Source organism: Crocodylus siamensis, chromosome 1 (assembly GCF_052110815.1).
Source record: "Crocodylus siamensis isolate JL-2025a chromosome 1, ASM5211081v1, whole genome shotgun sequence".
In the NCBI taxonomy this organism is placed as follows: domain Eukaryota; kingdom Metazoa; phylum Chordata; order Crocodylia; family Crocodylidae; genus Crocodylus; species Crocodylus siamensis.
In genome coordinates, this window is record NC_143395.1 from 93,556,471 (window position 1) to 93,582,853 (window position 26,383).

The following is a 26,383-nucleotide window of genomic DNA, read 5'->3' on the forward strand; positions in this document are numbered from 1 at the left end:
GTTCCCTTTCCTGCCCATGCTAAATTGGGGAAAAAAGCTTGTCTCAGGTTGAAGTAAGTATGGTATTAGGTTGATTTTGAGCCAAAAACAATTGAGGTTTGTATTTGTTTCTGCAATAGAAGAAAACTTAGGTCAATTTTTGTATTTTTCTGAACAAACCTGTATAGTCCTAGCTGTAGATTTAAGCAATACATTAAGATACTCCAATTTCTCTTCTACTAGTCCTTATCTTGCTCTCAAGTTCTTGCATTGTAGCTATCATACTTCTGAAAGAGGAGTCCTATCATGAGGTCCTCAGAGCCTGTCAGTGCTGCTCCTTCCTGGGCAGAATTGATATTCCCTCATTGCTCTGCTCTTGTCAAATAAAGTTCATATTTTAAGACAGCTTTATTGTGATTGATGATTTAAAAACAACAAACGATAGCATGCAAGCTCATCCCTGTAACTTTGTTCTGTTTTAACATTGTTTCCCTTTCCTGGGGCATAACTTTTTTTTCCATTGGCCAATTTTCCCAAAGAAGAAATAGTCAACCTCAGATGTACTCAGCACAGAGTCCATATTATGCCAGTAAAAGAAGGAAATTTGATGTTTGGACATGTGTATCCTTGTGGAAAAGGGTCTTATTTCACTTACTAACAAACACAGCAGTATGGCTACCGGTATTTCTCTGGGGATAGCCTTGCTTTAAAAAAAAATCAATACTGACTCTTGACACATTTTCATTTACATCAGTGCATGGCTTTCAGTCTGGGCACAAATCAATAGCCGGCTTTTAACACTGCTCAACTAGTTTGCTCTATGTAAAAGAAGAGAGATTTTCCTTGAGTAGCTTGTTTTTTTCCACTGGGCTTCAGGCTGTCTATCCACTATTAACATACTGATTCTGGGGAAGGAAGTTTGAGTTTACTTAGCTGCTCTTTCTGTGACTGATCAGAAGAGCTTGAACTATAGTATTAATCACATGACACTTTCTTCATCACCACTTACAGTCAATTGACTTTGTACTTAGTGAAAGTGTTTGAAGCAGCCAACTCAAATGTTCTGGAGGGCAAGACGTCAATAGGAAGAAGAAAGATTTAGTTTCAAAACATACAGTACATGGCCTTTAAAACAGATGTTGTGCCAGATATTCACTGGGTGCTTTACCAAACTGTTGATACATTAAAAAAGGTCTGTCATTTGCATGCTGGCTAGAGCACAATGGTGGCTCTCTAGAAGGCACACAAAAAAGGGTAAGGCAGCTATTATCTCATTTGCTATTTTTCTGAAGGTGCTAATCAAAGCTATATTTTTCTTTTCAATCTACATAAGTGATAAGAGGCCAGGCAGTTTTATCAACTGGGGCTGAGTTTAAGAATTCCTGTTTGATTTCAATTAACTTATCTTATAAATAATTGAGGACTGAGGTGTTTGGTTGAAAGACAACCAAACACCTGTGTTTCAGACATATTAATAATGCTACAGAAATACTAAATACCAAGATAATAATGCCATTCAAGTTCTTAACAAGGCTCATTTACCTGAGATAGAATTACTATTTTAAGGAGTACTTAAACATATTGGACATGTTATGTGATGCATCTATTTAGAATACAAGAGAGTAGTAGCATCATTAGCCAAAGATTACTAGCCTTGCCCACTAAGGCTTGAATACTTATCGTAGTATCAATCAGCATTTTTTTTCATGAGGACTCAATTGAAATTTTCACATTAAATAAAACTGAATCTTGAATACAAGAATCCATTAGATCTAGTTACTCACATTAAAATCTTATAGTTACTTTTAAGTAATCTTATAGTTACTTTCTGCTGTGAATGGGTTTCTTGTGGGAAGAATGTACAATGAAATAATCTATTATGACTATTTATTGACAGTATATTTCAGATATACAAGATGAAATTATGGTCTTATATCTCTGCTTTGCACCATTCAAATGATGATGAGAGGAGGTATGTGGCAGAAGGTCTCAGTCTTTTGGTTAATACTGGCCAATGGAGCAGCCTACAGGCTGCTGGACTTAAATTTCAGCAAGGGCCCTCACTGTCAAAGGCACTTCAGAACTGACAGAGTAAGGCCAACAAGCAGCTATATCACAACTGTGTAAATACATGGTATTGAAACAAATGCACTATGCTGCCAGTCACATTATTAAACAAATGGGTTACACTTTTTATGGCATCAGCCAAGTTTTATGCCATGACTTAAGGAGTCTTATTACTTTGAGGGATAAAATTAGTATCCCACAGAAGGAAGTTATTTATAAAATATACTGTGAACATTTTCTTTTACAGACAGATTTAGCTGTTCATGGATTTAGCAAAATTTCCATTGATTGCCCAGTATTATATGAATCAGCTTTCAGCCTCAGAGGGTGAAAATCAATGTTATTTGACTGTCCAAGTTTTTTTGACCTTTGTCTGTCAGGAGTTTTGAGTTACAGGACAGCATCTGTTTCCCATTAGAAGACACTGAAGTAGTGATAAAGATAAAGATGGGTTTCTACAGAAATTCATACAGAGAATTAAGTAATGCTTTTGAAAAATCTATTTTATTTTGCTGTTTTCGAAACCAGGCTCTACCATATCACAGATGAAAAAAGGTGAATATAACTGCTTTTTCCTGCACTAGGACTACTAAATTTACTTTCCTTGCATACCAAAAATGTTAAAAAAACTAACAAACCATGCCCATGAACATTAGAATGTCTGAAAAAGAGCAGTGAAGAAATCTAGTCACTTCTGCCACTCTTTACAACCCTACAACTGTCCCAGTTTACAACACACCTCCAAATATAGCTTTGTCTGCTAAAATTTCCACAAGTATATGCAAAGCTCAAAACTGGACAGCAAAGAATTAGATTCCTTGTGCGTGGTGTGCATTTCCAATGACACTTAGACACAATACAATGCCACTTCCTTGCTATACAACCCCCAAAATATTCACAATGCATTCAGGCTATTTTACAATGCTCCAGCAACACCTGTTTGGGCAGTGGCTCTCAATCTTTTTTGTACCAGGAACCATCTATAAATATCTATGGCCAGTCTGCTCCTGGCTCCAGCTGCCTAGTGGATGGGGCAGGGTGTGGGGGTGACGGACGGGGTGGAGGGAGCGGTCTCAAGCAGTCCCAGGCAGCCCACAGGTTGAGAAATGCTGAATTAGGGTATGTTTATTGCTGTTTTGTTATAATAGGGAAATGGCCCATCATAAAAATTCACTGTTATACAATATAGTTAAAATCACATACTGCAAGCAGAGGCATAACTGGGCAGTTCTGTGCTCTGAGCAACAGCAGTGCATGGGACAGCAGCGGCAGCGGGTCTGCCAGCAGCTGGGCTAGTAGCGTGGTAGCTATTATTTTTGAGTCTCACCCTAAATCAGGGCCTGGGTTGGTATCTCCCCTCTTAGTTATGCCACTGACTGTAACTAATGGTTTTGTGCCTTGGCAGAGATTGGGGGTGGGAAATTGTGTGTGGTGGTGGGGGAAGGCAGGGAGGTTGTTGTGCTGAGTGTCAGACAGCAAGGGCAAAGGCAGGGGGAAGAGAGGCTGGACTACTTGAGCACCCACCACTGCTACTCCTTGCATCTTGCCTGGCTGTTATGGTGCAGGCTCCCCAGGAAAGCCATTTTGCCATGTCCCGCTAAATTGGCACTCTGCTTGCCTATGCCTACTTACGCTAAGTTTTGCAAGCAACAACCCTACCCAGCCCTACAACTCAAACCAATCTACACATTTTATGCTAGCAAACAGTTAACACATGCCATTTACAAACAGACCCTTGAGCTCCACCAGTGCTATGACAAAATGAGATACCTAGTGCAATACAACCTGGCACTAGACCCTTTCAAAGACGGCAGTCAGTATTTACAAACCAATATAACCCCCCCCCCCCCCATATATATCCAGAATTCCCTTTCAGTTCAGAATGACGCCCTGGGGTAAAGTTAGCATAGGCTGTGGTAAAAAAAATTGGCCATACCTTTGGGCTTTCTGTGGACAGAGTGACTCACCTCTGGCAGCAAGTGGCAGCTTGTCAGTGCAGCTGCTGAAGCCACTGAGTTGGTATGGCTCTGATATGCAGGGGGAGGACACCACTGCTGCTTGCTCCTCCTGTACCTGCCTTCTTCCCTTGTGGTTGATTTGAGTCACCAACAGTGACTGAGGAGCCTGAATCTCATGGCACAGAAGGGGAAGGGAGGGCATTCAGCACACAGACGGCCAGTTAGACAGCCCTCCTCTAGACCAGAGCACCTACTTAGAAATCTAAAGTTTAATGAAAGAGTCAGTGTTCCAATGCGGCCTCTTATGCTGTATTTCACAAAGGGCTCCATTCAGAGTAAGAGGGACTATGACAACGAGACTGGGGATTTTTTGCCATCTGTGACAAGAAATCAGAAACAAAATATCTCCCTATGCAAACCTAGGTCGATGCAATTTTTAGGAATGTTTTTCAGATTCAGTGAAAAACATTTTTATGAATGTGTTTTACAGTCACTGGTCGATGCATCTGAACTGTATTGTGTAAAATTTGCTGATCATTGACTTGGGAATGAGTTTCTGTTTCCTGTGAATCATTTGAAACAGTATAAAGTAACTAGCAAATGACCAGGAATCTTGGCCTCAGTGATTTCTTGTGACTGCAGTCTCTGTAGACCAAGCTTTTAACTCCCCATTCAGTGGGATTTGTAATACAATAGCAGCAGTTAATCAAATCATATTTTGCTTTCATAAGTGCTGTACTGAAGCTGAAAAAAGGCATCTCCTCCCAGAAACTAATGGCAACCAATCAAGGAGAAATGATCACACCTTGAATACCCAAATGCGAACAGCCCTGACCTTTGGCAAAAGATCAGAAATTGAACCTGAACCAATTTTTGCATCTTGCTCTCTCTCTTGCTGTCAGATATATCTAAAACGTTGATCTCAACAACTCAGAACTTGGGAGCCCAGGTGTCCATCTGTCTTACCAAATGAATGCAAGCTTCTTAAATATCATACGTACAGTGGTCACCCTTAAAAAACTTGCCATTTACCTATATTTGTCAGTATTTGCAGCTCCAGTTATTTTATAGTAAAGCAGAAGGTTGACGAAGGCTATATAAGAACAGACAGACAGATTCAAAGGATTACTGCAGATGCCGTATGTGATGAGAGAACTGTATTTGTTGGCCCTGGTTAAAGTTTTAAAGCTTAAAGAAAAGAGCATATAAAAGGCTACACAAATAAATAAATAAATACATAAAAATGGCAATGCAGTTCATATATAAATATCTCAGGAGACATATTAATGTATTTACAGGGGTCTTAGGCTAACTTCACAGACAAAAGAGCCTTTAAAAGACTCACACAGTGATGAACTCTGGGGTGGACATGACCAATCAAGGTACTGCCTCTGACTAATAGGTCCCCGTGGAGTATCAGCAACAGTGCTTCTGACATCCTCTCTCCGGATTCCAATCAGTACTAGAAACAGCTTTATATTCCTCACTGTTTCTCCAATGGAAGTAAATTAGAGAGAACACAGGCTTACCTGGCTGAAAGGATCTTAACACTTGGTGTGGACACTCTGCTGAGTTGGCCCATCCAGGTCTCATATTCACAAGACCACTTACCCTGAGATAGATTTACAATTGTGTATATGCAAATATTTGTGCCTAATATGCAAATGTGTATAAAATAGAAAAAGATGCATTCAATTTCAGCTTTCAAATTTCAGTTTCGAAAATAGAAAAATACATTCAATTTCTATGTATAAAATAGAAAATAGAATATCAAATGTGTGCATGTATGTACATATACACACACACACAAACATGTGTGTACACGTGTGTGTTTATAGAGATATATATGTGTGTATGTGCATGTTGATATATGTGTATATGTACACATATATTCACATATATAAGCATTTCTTTCCAGTGTATGTACAAATCACAAATACATATTTGCACATACCTGACTAGATGCATGATTTATACATGAATGCATACTTTGTGTGCACTTATACCTATAAAAGTGTAATGTCTGTACCTGGCCTAAGTTCATTTCCCAGGCTGTAGAACTCAAACATAGAAAAAATGTATTAGTCAGTTTGTTGCCCGTGTGAGCTTTTTCCTAATATATTATTAGTATCTTGTGCAAACTAGTTTTAAACGGCTCCAGGGAGATGATTTTCCCACCTGCCCTTGAGCACTGGCGAGTGCAGTTGAGTGGCAACAGGCTTAAGTTTATGTGGCAGTGGAGTGGTAGGATTGGCTCTCCATGCCTGCATAAGTCACTGCTGTCCAGAGCCATTGAGGGAACATTTTTAAGAAGAGTTTTATCAGAGTCTACACTTTAGTGGTGATTAGATCAGTGACTGTAGAACTAATGATCTATCTGCATTTTTGCATTTCAAACAGTGTTTGTTAAATTGTTTCTAAACAAATGTCTTGGGTTCAGCATATTTACAGCAGAGTGACTTTTAACAGTTTTGTTCACTAAAGTATATTGGGGATCTGGAGAGAAGAAATAAACAACTACTTGGGGGCATTTGTTATAATAGTGCATTGCCACTAGATGGCATGGCACAGGACTGCTTGTTATGAGACAGCTGCAGCTGCAAGGTACTTAAAATATTTAGCTCCTGTGGTGTAGGTTTATCTTGATTTTTCCTGGGATAAATCTACAGCCGAACAAAATCTATACCAATATCAGCTGGTATAGATCTGTTATGTGTTCAAGCCTGAAATTTGTAATGTTATGATTTATTCGCTGAGTTCTGTCAATAAACCCCACTAGGACAGAAAACATGGAAAGATGTTTTGTAAAGATGTTTTGACGGAGAAATTGCAGGTGGTCAGGCTTCTTTTTTAAACTATCCTCATTCCTAAAACTTTTCTTTTTTTATATATATATCTATTGTGAAATACATGTTTCCATAAAGGATTGCTTTTGAAAGCATGTTATCCCTTAATACACCTCATCATAAACTCCACTATAATGCTAATGATGTACCAATTTAAAAATCTAGGAACAGAATTTCTTTATATGATTCTAGGTGAGGAACTCAAATGAAGTCCTGTGAGACATTTTGACCTGTGATATTTCCCTCTTAAAATTTTAACTAATTTAAAATGCTTCACCTTAAAAAAAATCTTATTAAAGGAAATATGGTGTGCAAAATCCTTGGCTTTTGCTAACATCATGATAAAAAGGGCATCCTATTTTTCTTTAATTCTTCAGTATTGCACCTGCTGTCCACTTTTTTCTTCTGTCTCTAGGCAATTATTTTTCCCTGTACTTCCTGACATGACACTTGCTCACCCTAATTGAACATCCAAATTACAGTGAAGAATATGCATGTTCTGGTCTCTAGCTGTAAAGAATGTCATATGTTAGTAACTGTGCTGACAAAAGACGTCCATACAAGAGAGAAATAATAGTGTTTTAATAGCATGACATGGCAACCTGGTTCTATACCATTTATTTTGTGCTTATTTGGATGGAACAGAGCTGATTGACTGTCTTTGGGTACGATGTAGCAGAAAATCCACTCTTTTTCATTATAAATGGTTCAGGGAAGTGACCCATATTTGTGTATCCAAATGAAAGGATACAACTGTTTTAAAAGACAGCTGTATATTCTAGAAATTGGAATATGCCTAGATTGTGCCCACACCTGCCACCCTTACAAGCATGACAATTGAGTTTAGTAACCAATTCTGGTTCATTATAGCCTTTCTATGCCCCAGTGGCAAGACACGGCTGCCAGGATGGCTCTGAATATACCCCGACACTTTCCTTGTGCACATAATCCAAACCTAGAAACCCACAGGTAAAGGCAATCTAACATCATCCTACAATGCTGCTCCCAAGCACACCAGAGACCACATGCTCAAGTAAGATTACAAAGGTACATGCAGGGCATGTCTAATGTATCCCTTTTAAATGGAATTAGCTTAAAATTACCATTTTTGGGGTGCATTAATGGCATGTGTCCACACGTGCATGCCCTTAACGAGCCCTAAAAATGGCAATTTTAGGCTAATCCTGCCTAAATTTGATACCTGTATAAAGCAAGTATCAAATTTAGGCATGATTAGGTAGGTCACATTAGCCCACATGTAGATGCTTAATGAGCATTAACACGGTGTGTGTCAATGGACATATACTATGTTAATGTGCATTAGAGCATTTGCACATGGGCTAATTCAACTTAGTTAATCATGCCTAAAAGTTAATGCACCTTAATGCAACTACATTGCCTTAATGCACCTTAAGCAAAGGCGCATTAACTTTAGACATGCATAAATACATGTGTAGAAACGTCCCCAGAGTAGATTTTGGGTTTGAAGTATGCAAGCACGAATGGGTGGTCAGGAAAGGCTTGAGAACATATTGACTTGGACATGCAGAATGTGGTCAGTGTTGCTGAGGTTACCATGAGAATCACAATATTTAGTGTTTTCCATAATGCTTTATATCCCAGATTTATGCAATAAAAACTAAATTTAAAAAGGAAGTTCCTAGCCTTCCTGTTTGTAGAAAAAAGCTGAAAATATAATCTAAGTGTATGCTTAAAGGCTCAGAAGACTCAAGACAAATAAATATCCCACAAATTTGTTATTTAAAAACCAGCCTCAAGATTTTGGGGCCTGACCTGAGATTGTGGTTAGCAAAAAGATTTCAAGCAAAAGAAGATCATGCTGCAGGCCTGGAATTGTGGAGAAAGAGATGGTAGAGAGAAGCCAAGCACTGGTCTCCTCAACCTTTTTATGTCATGGAGCACAACTCACAAAGAGCATCTGAAGCAAGGGTGTAGATAAGGAATGGGGTAGTGAGGGGCATATGGAATAGCCAGTATATCCACTGTTACAGAGACTCACTACCAACTACCCTGTGTAAGAGGCTGTGGAGAATGCTACAGCCATTGTTTGTGGCCTCCAGGAAACATTTAATCCCATCTGATGCCCATGGAGCTTTCCAATTTTAAATCTGTTTTGGGCTGGTTTAGGTCTATATAAAGTATACTTAGTCTCCCATTGACAGACAATTTTTAAGGTAAGTAGCTTGGTAACAGCATCTGATATCATTTGGTTTGTTAAGGAAAGTTTTATTCCCTGGCATCAATACTGGCATGGTCCATATCTGATTTAGCTGAGGGACTCACCATATATTACTAGTAGTAATAATAATGGTTGGCATATATTAATATTGACACAGTGGATATATAATTACAAACAAAATAAATGATACATACAGTGTTTTCTTGCTCCTGTTAAAGCTCTATGTTCAAATCCTGAGCTAATGTAAACTGACAGAAAAACACCAAGTGGTATTATAGACAGACCATGACATTTACTGGATGTTCTTCGCTGTTAGTATTTCACCCTCATCCACATTGTTTGCTTAACATTATGTTTCCACTTTTCTCACCACAAGGCAAAAAAGTCACAGTGCTTCTAGTCAACAGGATAGTGCTGAAAAACAGTCACACTCTTTCCCATCCTTAGAAATAATGCTTTGCATTATGTAAGGACACATATGTCATGAAACTTATAGCATCTGCTCTGCATTAATTCATATCCACAACAGTTTGAAGTAGCATACTGTAGGATCTCGGTGTCGAGATTTTGAGATCAATATTGTGCAGTTGTTTGGGGAAAGAGTAGGAGTGATTTTTTCCCCAGTAAATGCAACAGTAGCTATTTATAGAAAAAGGCTGGGCACTGGAGTAGACTTGATTAGCTTATTCTTTGTCTTCTGACTCAGAGAGAGAGAGAGAATAATGAATAATCACTTCTGGATAATGTTTTTATGCCAGGGCTATTACAGAACCAATTAAAAAACCCACACAGGTAAAAAGCTATACAAATGTGATTAGATTGTTATGCTAATACATGGGAATTGTGTGTAGTAATTGTTCTGTAGCACAAATAATTTCAGGAAAAGTCCAGTCTAAAGAGACATGGACAATGTAAGAACCACGATTCTTTCTGAACCTTTTTAGACCTAATATTGTTAAAAATTACACTTGCATTACTGCAATCTATAGCCATTAGAGGGAAACATAAATGGCCTAGATTCTCTACTGCATTCAGTCTCCACCCTGCACCAAACATAGGAGGTGCTGGTTACAGTATATTGGTTTGGTAGATGTTACTGACCCACCTCACGGCAAAGATCCAGGGCAGAGTTAAGAACATGTTGGGAGCTGCTCTAAGGATGTAAACAGATATCACCTGTGTCCCACCATAAAAATGTTTATGGTTGGACAAAGACCAAGCAAACAAATGCCCATGCCCCTTGTCACACTGCAAATGCCCAAAATGTTTGGCTGCAACGTATGTGGTATGATTTAGTCCTGCTATTTTGCAGCCAACATCTGTTTGCTTTAAGGTGGAAGAGCATGGGAACCTATTCCTAGGGTGTGCAGGATAAGGCCTTGAAAGTCCCAGGCATACCTACTCGGGCACTGCACTGGAGAGACACTAGTTTCTCTGAAAGCAGATGAGCATCCAGTGATTCCCTAGGCCAGTGGTTTTCAACCGTTTTTTTAGGTGTGTACCCCTTCTGGGTACACTTCTGGCGGAGTGGGGGAGAGGGGTGGGTGGCAGTGGCTAGACGCAGAGCTGGGTAGGGCTTGCAGGCAGTGGCAGTGGCGTGGGGTGGTGGATGGCAGTGGTGGCGGCTGCGTGAGAGCCCCCCTGCCCTGCCATGTCCAGCCAGCCAGGCCCAATCTGTGGGACACCAGTGAAGCTGATCAGCTATGCTGGGATACATCCCAGCAGAGTGGATCTGTTTCATTTGGCAATGCATATTTATACCCTGTATTCTACCAGCTGAAAACAGTCTGATGGATTACCTAGAAGCGTACACATTGGGAGCACTTACCTGTGTATGAGCTGTGTTCTTCGCTGACACAGGGAATTTCACTTTTATAGGGTGAGCTGGATTCAGGCTCAAAAACTAAGTACAATAATGAACTCCTATCCAACTGGGCATAGAGAATAATGCCAGGTCTGTGTCTCGTGGTCATGAGGAACAGGTTGTAATATAGTGAGAACAGAACTAACTACACTGGGAACTCTCCTATGTCAGAGAAATTGACAGCAAAAATTCCCGGCTGGTTTCTTTTCTCCTCGCACTGCCAGAATTTCACTATTTCCCATTTGCCATCAATTCTCAGTCACTTTAACTAGTGTATGTGTAGGATTTTTATACAGTGGCAGGATTGAGAAAAACCTGATATCCCTTTCTTTCCAAATATATTCACTAACTCTCCTTGGAGCTCTTTGGGCTTCATTCTCCTTCACTACTTAGACTTCCAAGTCACACTGACTGGTCACATGGCCAAGTCACACAATAACGCTCTACTTAGCCTTGTTTAAACTGGGGGGAGAGGCTGAGAGGTGAAGGTGCTCTCATAACTTGTTGGTTAGGGTGCTCTGATGGGACATAAGAGAAGTTGAACCCCCTGTGGCTGATGGGGACCGGAAGCCTAGGACTCCCCTACCCTTGGCAAGGCCTCTGACCACAGACCACTGGATGAGGTAGTTATGCTGAAGTCAGTTCTGCTATTTGCTAGGCAGCTGAAGATATGCAGGCAGACATAGTACTGTTTAGAGCCCTACTCCTGCTAAGATGTCTATATCCTATGTAATACAGAGGAAGTAAAATTGAAATTAGATGGATGTGTCTTAGTCTGAGTGAAAACTCCCTATTGAGAGAAAGGAGAGCTGCACACCTGGGCAACACCTCTGGCAGTACCTAGAGGCTGCCCATTGACGTGAATGGGAGAGCTCTGGGATTCAGCTAGGCAAAGCAGATTGCCCCTCTGGAGGCATACCCGCTCCCCACTGGAAAAACAGGAGAGCTCTGTGTTTGCACAGGTGAAGTAACATGATTCTCTGCACGTGGCTTGGAAAAAGTAGAGACAGAGTCAAAGGTATTTTGGTTGTGAAGCCCTGTATGTTTACGTAATTCTTCACTGATTTCTTCCAGTCTATTGAATCTCACAAACTTTCCCTCTCTGTACACCCCTTTCCAGTCACTAGCCTCATACCCCTCATCTAAAGCAGCTCTTGTACCTCTTTACCAAAGCATGAATCTCTTTGGAAAATGCCATTTTCTTCCTTGTCTATTCCTCTTACATTAATTAATCTATCTCTTCTATTACTAGTGTTGTAATTTGAGACTTTACTTTTTTTCATCATATATATATATTTTCTCTCCTCTGATTTCCATATTTGGTACCATTTGCTCTCAACTAGTATATTATTCAGGTCTGTAAACATTCATTCAATACTATTTGTATAGAAACAAAATGTTTCTCAGCTGCTAAGTTTCCTGGTCATTTTTTTCTATATAGATCCTTATTCACAGCATGACCTCCCTAAGAATACGTGCAAGGTCCCTGTTCTATTCCTCTTAAAAACTCACTTCTGTCATACTGTTTGCAGTGAATTAAGCAGACTCCACTTATACAATTGTCTTCTGTTATTCCTCTTCCCTTGGTTTCTGCCTACCTCTGTCTCTCTTTAGAGTGTTTGTTCCTCAGAAAAAAGACGGTCCTTTTTAGTGTTTAAAGCACCTAGTAAACACTATTTAACAATAAGAAGAATTAAATCTGAATTGAACTAAATAATAGACGATTGCTATTTCTGGTAAACTCTGGTTGAGATTTATCTATTGGTTACCGACATTTTTAAAGATAATTTAGCTTGTGTGTGTGTTTGGAGGAGGGGATTCACTTGTCTGAAATTGTTTGTTGAAGACATTAATAAAATAATTAAAGCGGAGGCAAGGAGGAAGCGCAGGTGGGAGAAACCAGTCCAGCACCTACTAACACAGCTGTGCTATGATATGCTCTTTCTGGAAGTGGTCAACCTGAAATTCATTTTAGTATGAACATAAATTGCTGTGTGAATGGGTCTTGAATGTGAAACTGAGATGCAGGATAAAATACAGTATCAACATAACATACTCTTAGAAAATTGACAATTTAAGTCCTTCAAAGGAAATCTGAAAAAAATTCTAACTATAATGAAGCTTTGATTTGACCTGTTCCATAGGCATTATATTGTACTTAAATTTTATGTCTTAATTAGTATTTAGCATTTATGCAAGTCTCTGTGATTTAAAATGTTAAATGATATATGGGTTCAACAGAGTCCTCTGCTGAAGGACAAGTATTTTAGTGAATATGTGACCTGACCTAAAGGCTATTTCCAGCAGTTTGTCATTTAGTACAGGGAAGGTTAGGTAGGTTACAGTGATATATGATGTTTCATGCTCTGAACCTAACAGCAGAGTTAGCTGATCCTGTGACTTTCATTAACTGTAAGCAGCTATCTTTGATAGTAAGCTAAAATGTAGCTACTTCCTGCCTATATTTGAAAAATAATTTAAAGCTTTTAATAATTTTAATAATAAATCATATCTCTCTTTTTTAGTCAGGGCAAACTTAAATGAAAACCCTGGCTTTATTTATTTTACATTCATACACAAAGGAGGACTAAATCTTGGCAAGAACTGCACATAGATATATGCCAACACACTGTAAATCTTCTATGTACAATCTTCTATGTATAATTACCAGTACTATGGCATGGTTGAAGCTGCCAGAACTGAGTACCTGCAAATGTTCTGCAGAAGAAACTGGGTAAAAAAAAGGATGTGATGTGTATAACATGATGAAAAATTAGAAAGATCTACAGACAAACAAGGAATATGGTTATACTCATCTGCTTTGTGGGGAAAGCAAGTTGTTTTTTGGAGCAATATCCACCATTTGTGCATAAGCAGATGTTGGGACTTGAGCTGGTCAAAATTTCCTGTTCATTTTTTGAATGAAAAAAAAAAATCTTCTCTAAAGCAAAGGTTTTATGTAACATTTTTATATTGCTTCCAATTTCTGCACTCCCAATTAACAAAAAAAAAATCAGGTTTCATGAAGAAGGGTTGGGAAAGAAATGGAAAAGATTCATAATTTTCTAACTAGTGGTGGTCTGGATAGGTACCAGAAAAAGAAAAAATAAACAAATATGACAGGAGCTAGCTTATAAATGTAAAAAACCCCCACATTTTTTCACTAATATATTCCCATTTCTTGCTGAAAATGTTTTTAGATGTAGATGAAACATTTTCAATATGCTCAAAGTATAATATTAAGAGCCCAGTTCTGTTCTCAGCTTGGTGTAAATTAGAAGCAATTCTGTTAAAGTCAATAAAGTAATCTTAAGGTAAAACAAGCATGAAAGGAGAATCGGTACCTAGGGAATGTGTTGGTTTTCCTAAAGGGAAGAGAGTTTCTAACATCTAGAGACAAACAGAATAAATATGTATAAATCTGAATACCAGGGAGAAAGTAGGTGATCATTTACCTAATGCCATTATCTTTTTCAAGGTCATTGTAGATCCCCAGTGACATAGCTGTGAAGTGAAGTTTTCTGATTTAAAAAAAAAGGCTGAAGGCAGAAACCTTCTAAAACCTGTAGAAACACTGAAAGTCAACATATACACAACCAAGAATGCCATGCCTTATGAAAAAAACTGCTAACAAATAGCATTGGGCTGTATGCACATCTTGCATTGTATCCTGATTTTCTTTTGATCTGGGAGAGAAATAAGTTGTATTAGTCCTTGCTCTGGCCTCCTCTCACCTCCATATATACTCATCTGTGTTGGTTAGTACTTCTGGAGGAAGGAGCTGTTAGCTTCTTCCTCCCTATTTATATTTAAATTCCACCAATGTGGAATTTCCTTTAACCAAGTTTTTCAAGAAGATGCTGGATAGGCATCTATCTGGGATAGTTTAGGAATAGTGCATCTTGTATCTGTGCAGGAGGCTGGGGCTCAGAGCACGTCAGAACAAACATCTGGCATGTGCATAAGTATGCATAAGGTACTAAACTTAATGCAAAGTAACTATGACACATTAATGCACATAGAGATGTGCTTACTGATACTAAAACTATGCCATGCTATATTAGCATGAAGCTGGTTTTAGGCACTCATTAGGCAGCTCCAAGTTAGGCTGCTCCAGGGCAGGATTATCTCTGATCCATTTTACCCAGCTTATGTTACAGTAAGGTGTAGTAACTCTAGGCTACTACACCTTAGTGCCTTAGTGTAAATGCCTCACCTGCCCTGCCTCCCCCAGAGGCTCAGATCAAGCCCACTAGCCCTCCCCCTGCCCCCTCTAGAACCCCGGACCCCTACCCCCTACCTTTCCTGTTTCTCCTCCCGCAACACTTACTTGGGCTGCTCACACTGTCTGTCTCAGGGAAGCAGGCAGGGAAAGGGTAACTTACCTGCCTGGTCACCACTACTGCTGTTCTCTGGGCTGGGCAGCAGCTCAGCAGCAGTGGTGGCGGCAGCGGCGGCTGGGTAATTCTTCTCTACCTGCTTCCCTGGGACAGACATGGTGGGCAGTGGGGTTGGGAAGGGGGAGCCCCAGGGAGGGAGAGGGGGCAGGGGGAAAGCCTGGAGCAGGGGGGAACTGTGGGAGCCCTGGTGGGCAGGGGAAAAGCCCAAATTGCGGGGGTTAAGGATTCTTACCTTGCTGGCCTGAATATGTGACTGCTCCAAAATTGAGTTAGGACTAAACACTGATCAACATTTTTGCACAATCCAGTAAGCACATGCTGTTTGCTTTATTCAAGTAAGTAGTATGGCTGAAATCAATGGTACTACTCACATAAATTATATTAACAAGACTTGGTCCCTAGTACCATCAGGTTTATTGTCACTATACAATAGTTGTATGTGATCCTTGGTTTACCCTAAGACAATGATTCAGTAGAAACATGTGACAAATGAAGAACATTATTAGAGGCGATGTAGATTTGGAAAGCAAACATCTTCTAACACTGACTTCCACAACCCTATGCAACTGACATTTGGATTTTTTTCAGCTAGATCCCCAAAGGAAGCCTTTGTAGGACTTAAGATTCAAAACCTAGATTCTGAGGGTGTTTATAGATGTGGTGGGGGGACAGGGACTGGGACACACTATGGAGTGGCTCCAAGAGCTGCTCTAATTAAAACGCCTGGAGTGTCACATGTATCAGTGTCCCTGCACTGGAAAATGGTGGTGGGGATGCTTTAACTGAAGTTTGTTGAACGAATTTCAGTTAAAGCGCTCCTGCCGCCATTTTTCATACAGGGACACTGCAGGGACGCTGATACATGTGACACTGGAGTCTGCTGGAGTGCGGTAATTACCACACCCCAACAGACTCAATTAATTCAGCCTACTCTGACACATTGTAATTACATGTGTATAGGCGCCCTGAGTGCTCTGACTGAAACCTCTGACTTCTACTGCAAAAAACCCTTCTTAACTCTGTTGGGTCAAACACACAACACAGTTATCTCTGGTAGAGGCCACTTACAGTATTGGCATATGTAGATATATCTCTTTCCAAAGGAGAGGAATGTCACCTTCATGGTATCTTATCTCATATCGGTCAGAGAAGGGGAAAAATATTATGCTCACTCACTTTGCACTGAAAGATGGGAAGGTAGTGGGGAGGGGTCACATTCCCTTTCAATTCCTTCTCTACTCCTGCCCCCATGGGAGCTGAATGTCTGAACTTGCTGGAGCTGGGCTACCCATTCCTTCTTCCCAAACTGGGCAGACAGAGCTAGCAGTGCCTGTTGTATCCTGCTAGCCTCAGAGACCAAGGGTGCAATCCTGATGACATTCCCCATTTTCAAAATCCTAGGTTCACTGTTGAAGATTTATGCAGGTAAGTACCTGTGTTAACATCAGTGGTGAAAGCCTGCAGCACAACCTTCGACTGTAAATTATTCAGGACAAGCTTCTTACTATAGTTTTATTAATCATCTGCTTGACGGGTCCTTCATCTTGATGGGGCCCTTTATGTACTGCTTTATACAAATAAACTGTAATAATGGCATTGCATGATGGTGAGCACTATGCTTTACTTATTGTATTCCAAACCAAATATAATCCCCCTTAACTCAATAGCATTTCTATCATCATTTATAAGATGCTTGATTAAGGGAAAGTGTAGTGGTGCTCATGGAAACATAGAGCCTAAAAATCAAAGTCAAACATTTTTTTTTATATTTTATGTAAAAGATATGGTACACAAGGATTAACGAGATCTTGCTTTACAATAAAATATTATTTCTTTTGAATTAAAATTCTGGTGAACAGACACTGTCTAGACTTTAAAGACAATACTGTAGCTTAAATCAAGGCCATGTTTTGAAGTCTAAAGAACTTGGAGTCTATATTTGCTTTATTAGATCAGCCTACGTGGGGTTTTTTCAGTCATCCTACAATCTTCTGAATTTCTCACATCAGTTTCTCAATGTTACTATTTGTACAATATATTTATTATTTTTAACCTAAATCCTAAAGACGGTGACATTGAGAAAATTCCTGCAAAAAACGCTGCATCCTGAAATATGTGAAATTAGAACAGCCCTAAGGAAATAACAAATCCACAAGGCTTTAAATAATGTATGCAACTTTCCATTTCAAATTGCCTTTTGCAGCTGAGTGATAAGTCAGACCATTCAGTCTTTTAAACCCCTAAACATTTTCCAAAATTGTAGTTGACTGAGAGTACACGAACCTACAATGTCTTTCTTTTATTTTCTCCCCCAAAAGGAAAGTAATTTACTATTTGTCTGTACAAGAATAATGGCTGCATTATAACTTGTTAGGCTTCTTACTGAAATATGAGAAATGGAATGATTACCAAAAGATTTAAGAATAAGAGTTGTAGTATAGCCATATGATACGCTCATAACTGGGCAGATAAAAATATGCAGAATAACGTGGGTGCATATTCAAAGCCTGGCTTCCACTTGCACACATACAAAACTGCTCACTCGTGTATGTGTGCCTGCATGCAGTGATAAGGACACCTGGTAAGTATATCGCCTGGAGCAGGATTCAGGCAGACATAGGTTGAGGTTTTGTGCTCTTCCTGAGAAATACAGCACAAAACTCACAACCCAGTGAGATGAAAGGTGATGGTGGCTGTAAGCCATCGTTGAGCTCTCCCAATTCTGGCCTGTTCTATGGAACAGAGAGGTTTCTAGAATTATTTAGATTTCATGCCAGACTAGCCTCCTGGAGTGGCCCTATTAGCTGCAATGTTATTCCCATTCTGCTGCTGGCTTCCACGAGTTTACAGCATTGCTTACTAAGAAGGTCCTGGAAGGCAGCCCTGCAATGAGCCTACACCAAAGGAATCCTGGGCACTCTGCAAAATACTTAGTCTAAAGGAGAGAATTCAACATCTAGGATCTATTTCTCATGGTGCTGCCCATACGCCATGTGACCTTGGGGAGGCAGTTAGGACCTATTTTGTTATGTGTTGAGAAATCCTTGGGTGTCTTTACATGTGCCCTGGGTTGTGTGTGTGTGTGTGTGTAGGGGGGTGGGGTGGGGTATGTGGGGGGTGGGGGCTCTGAGAACCACTCTACTTAAAGTGCCCACAGCCTCTTATGTATTCTGAGTCCCACGCTTCAAAAAAGTGGCAGGGACGCTTTAACTAAAGCTTGTTTGATGAGGTTTAGTTAAAGCACCCCCACCACTATTTTGAAGTGTGAGGACACTGAATACATAAGACATGGAGGCTGCTGGAACATGCTAATTATCACACTTCAGCAGACTTGATTAATCAAGTCTCCTCCAATGCTGTAATCACAGTGTATTGGTGCGGCATCACCGCATATCTACAGGCACCCCTCGCTTCCAGTGAAGTCTCTAGGAATACAGCACCTTTCAGGGGCCTGTAATCATTTTAAGTGAAACGTTAGCAACATTGAAATCAATGGGAGTACTGCTGTTTACATCATTAGATGCAGTATTTCATTGTCTGAGCTTTGGGTTTTCCTTTATAAAGCAGATTATTATAGGGAAAGCTCACAGTTCTTTCTATAATTAAGCTTATCTGAGATTTTCTATTAAAAGATCCTGTCTTCAGTTGCTTATAATTTTCCCAAATTTTAACTACAGGTCCAACATTTTGAAGGCGTCTGTCATAGGCTTTTGGTTTTTTTTAACATTCAATGTAAAGCAATTATTTCAGAGAAAAAAATAATAGAAAAAGCCATTCTTTTGCCAGTTTTTAACACCCATTTCCTTAGGTATTTTTTTCATGTCCCACGCTTTGGAACAGGGACTTGACATTTCACTTGGAAGTTGCTCTGGTCTCAGTGGCTGTTCTACATGAAACGTTTACTGCTTAGCTGTATAATTAACTGCACAGGAAATGTCTCAGCATCTACAATGTGCTCTTCTATTAGGATGCACAAAACTAATAAACTTTGCAGCAGGTTAGGACAAGTCCTATCCTGCTTTGGAGTTTTTTTGTGTGGAGCAGTGCATACATAGACACTGACACAGCTGGCTGGGGCCTAAGACTGCTCCAGTGCTGGGGCTGCCTCGTGCCCCAGTCAGCCCCTCTGCCAGCCAGGTTTGTTGCAACCTAGCTCAGTGTGCTGTGTACTTGGGTACACATGTAAACTATGCACCTAGGAGCTTCTGGGAAAGCAATACGCTAGGAAGCAATAAGCTCCACAGTGTATTGCTGCCTACTAATGGCATGTGAAGACATGCCCAGTGAAGATCTATTTGCTATGCTATGTAAATATGCCCAAATTTGGATCAGTTATAAGTCTGAAAAATTTCAATTTGCAGATGTTCTTTGGCATTAGAGTTGGCTTTTAAAAGATATATCTGTACAGTGCAAACAGTGCTCTGCAGACAGCCAAATAACACTGCACCCAGAAGCAGTATAGCTGCATTAATACAGCACATGCCTGGGCTAAGCATCAGTGTTGATAAGCAGCGCTTACTCACCTGATTGCCATGCCACACGGATGTGGCTGTACTGCATTGGTTCCAGAGCTGGCATGTTTAGCACTGCACTCTCATGTGCTCTGTAGATAGTGGTATGTAAGCTGGTATGTCCAAACCTAACTCTTTTCAGTGCCACATTGTACCATGTCACATATCTTAAATTCTCTAGAAATTCTGTCTCCACTGAACCTGTTCCGCACTGAGGCTATACAGACTTTCCCTATAACTGTAGAACTTGGAAGCAGAGAGTGCTAAAGCTGAGCACCCAAAGGTTAGAGAAAGTAGGAATTTACCCTTTCATAAACCTTTAATTTGGCCTTCTTGAGCATGTCCAGACAAGTGAGGATGTGTGTATGCGATACCACAAACCCATCCGTAGCGCCACACACTGCACGTGCCTAGGGTTACCATATGTTTGGGTTTTCCCAGACATGTTATCTTTTTTGGACCCCTGTGCTGTGCCTGGGCAGGTTTTTAAAATAAGAGCAAATGTCCAGGTTTTCTGCTCTCCTGGGTTGGCTGCTTGGGGCTGGGAGCAGTGGGCAAGGTGATTGGCTGCTCATGTGCTTCCTGAGTGAGCTCCAGCAACCAGGTAGAAAGAGAAAAAGAGAGAGCTGGCATGCACATAATGAACGGGGTGAGGGCAGGGGTCTGTGGGTTGGGCGTGAGGGGCATCAGTAGGGCTGGGGGGCATGGCAGGAGGACAGGTCGAGAGTGAAGGGCATGGGGGACAGGATGGGTGACTGTGGGTTGGGTGTGCAGGGCACTGGCAGCACCAGGAGTCTCTGGGTCAGCAGGGAGGAGCACCAGCAAGGGGTGGAGGGCAGGGCACTGTGGTTTGGGAGTGAGGGGTACTGGCAGGGCTGGGGTCCGGAGTGAAGGGCAGCAGCACGGGTGGGGGTCTGTGTGGCTTGTCAGTGAGGGACAACAGAATGGACAGGGGCAGGGCACTGGCATGTCACTGCTCCACCCCATCATATTTCCCCTGCCCTCTTGACAGATGTCCTCTTTTCTGGACCTGGAAATATGGTAATCCTACACACACTGCACATGCAGGTGTTCCTTGCACCACTAATTTACAGTGTGGGGTTTGTCTGGGATATTTTTACACCAGAAGAAATGGTGTCATCAGGGTGGCAAACACCAGGGTGGCAAATACAGCAGCAGTGTGCACCATCTGAAACCAGAGCCTAGCCAGCCAGAGCCACGCGCCAGGCTCCCTGCTGCTGGATCGCTGCCACTAGAGTCACAGGAAGCCTCCAGGACCCCAGGTAAGGTTGCTGGGGCTAGCCCAGGTTCTGGCTCCAGTCTCCCCTACCTCACCCAAGGCAACTTGCTGTGTGTTAGAGTGCACGGGCATTCCCCAGAGAGAAGTAGCAGTGGAGCAACTATGGGCTGCTGATATTTGTCCCTGGGGAAACACATGTGCGTGCTTGTCTGGACATGCCCCTGAAGATAAAACACTCATACCCCATATTGAACACTTAATTGGTAATAGAGATTATAAAACCCTGCTTAAGAGAAGGGCTTAGCAAAAACTGTTTAAAATGGGGGCTGGGGGTATATATTTTCCTGATCTTGGTGGGAGGGTGGGGGGTTGTGAGGTTGTAAACCACATCAACAGTTTTCTACAGCTAATGTAAAAAAAATTCTTAGGAGAAGGGGTAACAAAATAAACTAGTAAATATTGTAAAAATGTTGTTGGAAATAAAGACTGAATTTAAAAATATATATTCTCACAGCTTTTTGTATGGTGGGGGTGTGGTGCGGGGGGGGGGGTGTTATAAAGATAAACCAGACTGCAAAAAAAAAAAAAATGACCAATGTGTTCAGAGCTCTCCCTGTTTTAAGACTAAAGTCTTTACCAAAAGGCCAGCTGTAAAGATAAGGCTGACAAGGTTAGAGGAAATGAAAAACACTTCTTAGAAGAAGGTTTAACAAAAGAAATCACTAAATATTATAACAGTTTTTGATGGAAATAAAGACTGAATTTAAAAATATATATTATCATAGAATGTGTATGGTATGGAGTAGCGGGTATGTGTCATAAAGATAAACCAGATCCAAATAAATAAAAGCTGATCGGTGTGTTCAGATCTCTACATATTTTAAGACTAAAGGGGTGGTGTTGTCTTTTAGTGGTGACTATTTTAATACAGTTATATTTTACTTTATACATAAACTATTTTCCTTAATCTATTATTTAATTTTTAATACAGAGGATTTACTTATTGTATCATTTCATTTATATTACAGAGAGTTTATCAGGTGGGGAAGCCCCAAGCATTTTTACCACAACAAGGTAAAAATTATTTTAGGTTATTTGTGGTTGTGTTACTATAATCACACTGTTATAACAGCTGTTTGTTTTCAAAGAGAACCTCTTCTTCTAAAACAGAAAACCAGAACAAGCACATATAGTCATGTTTTTATCAAGTAGTAAAAGGTAATTTTTCTGAAACCAGCTTCTGAAACTTTGTGTTTCTTGTGGGAGGGGAAGCGGTGTGGGTGGGTTAAGCAAATTTTAAATTTGTAGTGTGTGAGGAAAGGGAATTCTCAGTGCTGAGGTATAAATTTTATATTTCCTAAGTGATTGCATGCACCACTCCTGAAGAAGAGTGGGGGTCTGGGCAGAGGCCTCTAAAAGCACAAGCAAAAACCCCCAGAAATGCTCAGCCTGCAGAATATAATACCAAAGGATCAGAAGACCAACAGGACAGAACAGAAGGGTATGATTCCTCAGAGGAAAACAAGCCACATACCTCTGAGAAAGCCACATGTAAGAAGACAAGGATTCATACCCGCAAGACAGGTGATCTGGTCCCCTTGAATAAGAAACCCAGGACTGATTATTCACACAATTTAGAGAAAGAGGAGAGTCTTTCTCCTTTTTTGAAAGATCATGATTATTGTCAAAAAAAGAGTGGGGTTTGTAGTGGTACCGGCAGGCGTATACATCTCAGAAAGAGTGTACAGAGAGCCTTGAAAGATCATGATTACTTCCAGAGCAAAAGGGTAAATTTTACTCAGAGAGGGGGCAGTCTACGTAACTCGGGCAGCAGGCGTGGTCTGTTTCATAAGATGGGGGGTCATGGTAAACATGGGGGAAAGAACAGATGGCAAACCAGCAAGTGGCTAATGGGGCAAAAAGTAAGGGCCTGTTTAAAGAGGAGCGTGGGGAAGGCTAAACACTGTTTGAGGGAAAAAAAAAAAAGATCCCCTAGGGATCCCTCAAACACTTCTCCTTCCAGTCCTGACCCTTCACCAGAACCCCCGGAGCCAGAGAGCGGGGGTGGAGAATATGGTTTAGGAAGCCCATTAGAGGTCCCTCACATGTACCCCAGCCTCTCAGACCAGACCTTTCACCAGGACCCACAGAGCCAGAGAGGGGAGATAGTGACTATAATTTAGGAAGCCCACTAGAGGGCCCCTCAAATGTTTCCAGATCACCTAGGTCTCCCCCACCACCAAGACCTGGAGGGTCTGAGGGTTGGGATAATGAATCTGATGTAGAAGACAGTTTAGAGGATCCCTCAAACGCCCCTAGGTCTTCTGAGTCATCAGAGGATGTTTTACCGGACGTACATATGGTGCGGGTGAGAAGGCAAGAGTGGTCTGTAGCCAGGTTTGGTGGCACGAGGTACACTGAGGAGTTCCGTTTTGTGAATTTGGAGCGTGTGCCATTACACGTGGCATATGAAGCCATAACCCGAGGGGTGGAAGAAATTATAGCAGAACTCCAACAGAGATTCACAGTCGATGACTATGCACAGTTACGTATTCAGGCAGATAGCATGGCAAGCTGTTTGTACTCACGAGCTATTAATTTAAACAACTTGACCCCAGAGCTGTTTTTAGAGTGGTTCAGTAACTTGTTACAAAGCCAGAGAGAAATATTGCTCGATTCGACATTTCGGCTGTTTGTGGTCATTGTGAAAGGCGGGGGAGGTGGAAGCCGTAGAGTTATAAGCTCTATCCCCTATTCCCAGATCATTACTAAAAAGAGGAAGTATTTAATTGACTTGAATACCTTTGATACTAACCTGTGCTTTGCAGGCAGTCTATTGGCTGTTACAAAACGTAGAGGGGCCAGGGATGTTGAGCTGCTAGATGGTGCCAAAGAACTGCGTAGGAAATTAGGCCTGTCTATATATCAAAAGGCTATGCTCCAGCAGGTACCTTTGTTTGAAGACCTTGAACAGGTTAACATTCACATAGTGATGCATAAGGAAAAAATGGGGTGGAGTTTATTTAAAACACAGGACGTGCCCAGATACCCTGACAACTGTTTTCTTCTGCTACATGGTGAACATTATTATGGCATTTTGGATGTGAAAAAGCTGTTTGGCACAAGAAATTATTGCAATCTTTGTCAGACGTTGTACAGCCATAGCCACACGTGCAGGTTCCGATGTCGTCTTTGCCTGAGCCTCAACTGCTCTGAAAATGTGGGCAGGACACAGAGGTGCCCAAATTGTAAGCTGTTCTGTCGTTCCAAAGAGTGCCTAGAAAGGCACGTGGCCCTGGCCTCTGAAAAACGGATTGAATGTCTGACTAAAACTCTGTGCAATGAGTGTAAATCTTATGTGGACAAAAAGCACGAGTGCAAGGGGTGGCAGTGCAAACAGTGTTATGAGAAAATCACAGATGTAAACCAACACTGGTGCTTTATGCGTCAGATTAAAGAGCCTGAAGAAAGCGAGGGGTACATTTTTTATGTTTTTGAATGTGTGCAAGAGACAGGGATGCATGTACCCAACTACATTTTTGCAATGGAGCTAAAGACGGGGGGGAAAAAATCGCAGAAAGCCACAGGCAAAACCCCAAAAAGGGCTTGTAAAGCTAAGCCCAAAAAGCCAGAAAGAACTTGGGAGTTTAAGGGCAAAGAGTGCCTGTCTGATTTTATTAAGGTTTTTATGGATAAAAAGTTCAAGGACTACACTTTCATAGCTCACAACACCAAAGGCTACAATGGTTACTTTGTTGTCAGCCAGTTTTTGAAGGAAAAAATGGGCGTGAAACTAATCACTCAGGGGGGTAAACTCATGTGTGTTGAAGTGACCAGGCTAGGCATCCGTTTCATAGATTCTTTAAACTTTTTGCCAATGAAACTTCCACAGGCGATGGGGTTTGAAGGATGCAAAGATTATTTCTCACATTTTTTTAACACAGTAGAAAACCAGAATTATGTGGGGCCTTTCCCAAAGATGGAGTATTATGGCATTGAAAATATGATGGCCGGTGAGAAAGGACAGTTTTTAGAACGGTATCAGAATAACCGCGATAAGACCTTTAACATGCAAAAGGAGCTGGCCTACTATTGCCAGCAGGATGTAAAAATTTTGAAAGAGGACTGCTGCCTCTACAGGGATGAGATTATGAAAATGACACGGCGGGTAGACCGAGTGAAAGTACACGGTGAACTCTAAAATGTAGCACGCTGCATAGATCTTTTCCAATACATCACGCTGGCCTCCGTCTGCATGGTCATGTACAGGTATATGTTTTTGGAACCGCAGACCATAGCGCTTCTTCCCCGGGCAACTATCACAGACAGAAAAAGAGGTTTTCAACCCCATCTATTCAGTGGCTAATGTACATTTCGGAGAAAGAAAATATTGAAATTCGACATGCTTTACAGGGTGGGGAATTTCAGGTAGGCCCCTATTTTTTAGAGGGCTATGCCAACATTGATGGGGAACCTACGGCATTTGAATTTAACGGATGCTTTTTCCATGGTTGTGTCACTTGCTACAATGAGAAATATCAGAACCCATTGACGGGGACCACCTTTGGGTTCCTGAATTATCAGGTGTTGCACAAGACTGATTATCTCAAGAGAGAGGGGTTTACTGTTAGGGCCATTTGGGAGCACGAGTGGAGGGCTCTGTTAGAAACGGATGGGAAGCTGGCAGATTTTTTAAACAGAACCCCATTGCTTTCTCCACTGGTGCCTAGGGATGCTCTTTTTGGGGGGAGAACTAATGCCATCTGTCTATATTACCAAACTAAACCTGGCGAACAAATACACTATTACAATTTTACCAGTCTTTACCCCTTTATAAACAAAACGAAGGAATACCCAGCCGGACACCCTGAAATAATTCATGACAATTTCCAACCCCTGTCGAGCTATTTTGGAACAGCCCAGGTGAAACTGTAGCCACCGCGAAACCTTTTTTTTCCTGTGCGACCTACCAGGGTGAATGGGAAACTTATGTTCACGCTGTGCTGCCTCTGTGCGGAAACAAGACAGCAAAAGTGCAACCACACTGATGAAGAGAGAGCCCTCCTGGGCACGTGGTGCACACCAGAATTGAATAAAGCTATCGCCAAGGGGTACAGAGTAACTCAATTCTATGAAGTCTGGCATTTTCCCGAGAAGTCTAGCACCCTTTTTTCAAAGTACATAAAAATGCACCTCTGACAGAAGCAGGAAGCCTTGGGCTATCCTGCCTGGTGTACTGACCAAGAAAAACAAGAGATACATGGCCAATTTCTTGCAAAAAGAAGGTATAGCCTTACGCCCAGAGCATATCAACCCCA

General features: G+C 41.2%; 1 protein-coding gene across 4 annotated transcripts in view; it reads right to left on the minus strand.

Annotated features, from left to right (window-relative positions):
- Positions 1-26,383, minus strand: part of HS3ST5 (heparan sulfate-glucosamine 3-sulfotransferase 5) — a 312,118-nt gene that overhangs the window by 45,376 nt on the left and 240,359 nt on the right. Inside the window, exon 1 of one of the 4 annotated variants that reach the window (XM_090031428.1) lies at positions 4,014-4,212. The exons of 2 other annotated variants lie outside the window; for them this stretch is intronic. The gene's annotated coding sequence lies outside the window, so the exon portion shown is untranslated. Of the gene's footprint in view, positions 1-3,982; positions 4,213-26,383 lie in introns of those variants that run through there. One more of the 4 variants, XM_090031427.1, reaches the window with a different exon arrangement.